Source organism: Pinus tabuliformis, chromosome 9, assembly GCF_031772625.1.
Source record: "Pinus tabuliformis cultivar Carrire ecotype Pingquan chromosome 9, CPIR1, whole genome shotgun sequence".
Classification (NCBI taxonomy): Eukaryota; Viridiplantae; Streptophyta; class Pinopsida; order Pinales; family Pinaceae; genus Pinus; species Pinus tabuliformis.
In genome coordinates, this window is record NC_142307.1 from 409,576,767 (window position 1) to 409,580,294 (window position 3,528).

Below are 3,528 nucleotides of genomic sequence, written 5' to 3' on the forward strand. Positions count from 1 at the left end.
GCCTCAATGGCAAGTTTCTCACTTCCGGCGACAGGTATACATCAATGACCTTCGACCAGAAGATTTTGCATGGTGTTCGATGCCAAGTCTTTTATTCACACCACGTGAATTGTACTGCAGTACCTTGAGGGTCATTATCATTATCGGTGATTCCTCTCGCGCTTGTTAACGGTTTACATCATTGACCGGTAATCAAGCGATGTCTTTCCATGTTCGACTTCAGCGCAATTCTCACATGGATCGACTTGTACTTAGAGTGAAGATCGAACGAGTTTGAAGACCCCGGATCTAGTTCCATCTATCCGGGATGCGATATATATTCAGGAAAAATAAAGACATTTGACATGTACATCACCGCAGCAGATGATCATCCTACTCAAAGGATGATAACTTTCACCAAAATTATCAGTCTACCATCAGACGATCGTCTGTTCTATGTACAAAAATGAATTTATAAAGCTGAGCATGGGAATGCCCGCCTCAGCTAGATCATGAAAGAAGTATGAATCATAATGTATTGTATTGTATTTTATTACAGGTCTCCTCCCAGCAGATGGATGAACTTCAGACCCTCCTGGATAAAGCATTTCACCCGATAAACGGCCTCATACTTTAGGGGGCAACTGTTATAGACATTTTTGTGCCTGGCATCACTGAGCATGAAATGTCAATAATCAAGGGATCCAAAGTCCCTAAAACATGTTGTTCCTTCCCCTAGAGGAACAAGGCCAAGTAACCACAGCAATTCACAAAAGTTCTCCACCTGAAAACACTCAAAACAAGGCAATTCTGGATCATGTCAACTGCTCCACTGAGCATCTGCGCTGAATGTCAACTACTCCACTGTCTACCTACGTTGAATGTCAACTACTCCACTGTCTACCTGCGTTGAATGTCAACTGCAAAGAAGGCTACCTGCGCTGAGCGAGTTTGGACAAGTGGCAGAGTCATTCCTCAAGGTGTCAATGCCCAGGAAGCTTCCAAAATGACACTTGGATCAGGGAATTCGACTGGTGATGAGTAAGAGGTTCCAAATCTCCAAGTGGAAGCAAGAACCTCCAAGTGGACTCAAGAACTGAAGTGGGAGAGGACACTAGTCAGTCTCAGACCAGTCTCAAGCTGACTCATCCTCTCTCCAATATCGCTATATATAGATCTCTCTCCATGAGGTCAAGGGAGGCTGGAATTTGGTATTTGCAAAGAATTGCTGTTGGTTTGTGGCTAGAAACATTGGGTGTGTTATGCTTTGAAAGGAGCTGAAGAAGGAATTCCATTCTGCTGGGAAGGAGATGCTGGGTTGGAGCCCTATGGGTTGTATCTCTTCCTGAATCCTGTTACTTTCAATAAAGCTATCTTGATTCTTTCCTATATGCTGGTGTATTTTGTATGATTGCATTAGTATATTTGATTTACTTCTAATCCTGAATCATTTATGAATATGTATATTTGCCTTTGTATTGTGTTCTTCTCTTTTCACAAGTAGCTGTTCTCTTGTCACAGGTAGCTGTTCTCTTGTGATCTCGTGAGATTCAAGTAGCTGTTCTCTTGATCAAGCGAGGAGGCAAGTAGCTGTGGATACACAAAGAGAAGAGGATCTAGTTCGAGGGACAACCGGAAGACAATGGTAAGTCTACCGATCTCCTCTCTTTCATATTTCATAAAGGAAGAAATCATGATAGCTGTATTCGTTTGTTGCTAAGGCGCTGTCACACCTTAGGTGGATAGGATCGTCCTAAATAGGCATTTTTCCCCACAACACTAATCATCTACGCACTCTGCATCCACAAATTACGGAGAATTTACATTAATTACAAAAATGTGTCAAAACTTGGGTTATCTTAACCCGAAAAATGACCCAGGGGACCACATCCCAACAAAGTTTTTTACACGGGAATCCACATAGATTGAGACCATGCAGATAGACAGATTATGTATGAGAAACTATATCTAATTGGGTTCGGGCGGCTTACCAGAGTCGCAAGGTGCTAACATAACCATCAACAAACGTGGAAGTGCCTGGACTCCCTGGCATGTCCCAAAAATTTCCAGAATTTCAGAATTGTAGTTTGAATCTTGAACTAGATCAGGCATGGCTTGAGGATGGGTGTTGTTTCTAATTTCAAAACTGCTCTCAGGATGGCAGCCATCTCTATCACATGTTGCACCAGATTTTTCAGCTTCAATAAGATGACTTGAAGAGTTGTCTTCATGCAAGAGAAGAGATGATGAGGAATGGGAATTACGCTCTATGATTAGACTGTTATAAACTTTATCACGGAAAACCTCACTACCTTGTGTCAATTAAGGAGATAACTCATTGGATGAAGAAACACAAGAATGTGGAGTATCTCTGATGCATGTGGATGCGTTGTGAATGGTAGGACACATGGGAAAGTGAGGTGAAGAGGAAGTTTCGATATGAAAGTATTCTTTGATCGAAGCACATTCTAGATCTGATTTAGAGTCTTCATGATAAAATGTAAGATCACATGATGTGCTTGGGAATCCTTCATGGCATATGGAAGCATGGGAGTGATGACTTCTCAAGACTGGGGGTTGATCAAAAGAATTTATTGTACAAGATGTTCCACCGAGATTAGGAGATTGAGAATCATTCAAGAATGGAAGCTTATTATTTTGATATGGATAATTTTGAAACAGAGAGGGAAGAATGATAGAGTCCTCACCTTTATGCTCCTCTACCCATGTAATGTGACTGCCTTGCACCTGACTGCAATTTGAGCCAACGGTTTGAGAATCAAGTGAATGCAAACAACTGGCTGGTGAAGTAGATTGATCAAGTGAGTCATGGTACAATGAGTCATGGCTTGTAGATAAGAGAGGATGGTAGAGATGTAGATCAAATACGAGTCTTGATTTATGCATGATGACATCCTATTGCAGAATGGAGGAGTGAGTCTTTGTTCTAGGCTTCTTGAGCCATTCTAGAATTTCCTCCATTGAAGCAGGAGACGGATGAGAAGATGGGCTAGGGACATGTTGCGCAAACTTCTCAGCTTTTCAATCACCACAAGGTCGCACCCACATCGAGACTGGAAAGGGAGGAGGAAAAGGAACAAATGGGGTGTTGGGCTCTTACTTTGCAGTTTGAGGTGCCCCATGATCTAGAAGAGTTAGGGAGGAAGGGAAATCAGGAGGTTCACCACATTGAGAAATATGAACCAAGTGTTTAAACTCTTCTCTCAAGAAGTCAAAGTTCACAAGCTATTCAGGAATTTCATAAAAGAGGTGAATGAAGTGATTAACAAATTCCTTAACTATTTCGTTAGACTCCATACATATATGATAGATTTTTTCACGTAAATCTCAGTGGCTATACTCATTGAACATTTAAATCATCATTTCGGCAAGCTGACCAAATGAATCGATAGAGGCAAAGGGTGACGTGTAAAACCAACGTTGAGCATGACCTTCGAACATAAGGGTGAGTAATATAGACCATACATTTTCATACTCTATCTTGCAGCGTAGGAAAAAGTTTATAACTTGGCGCACATGCACATGAAA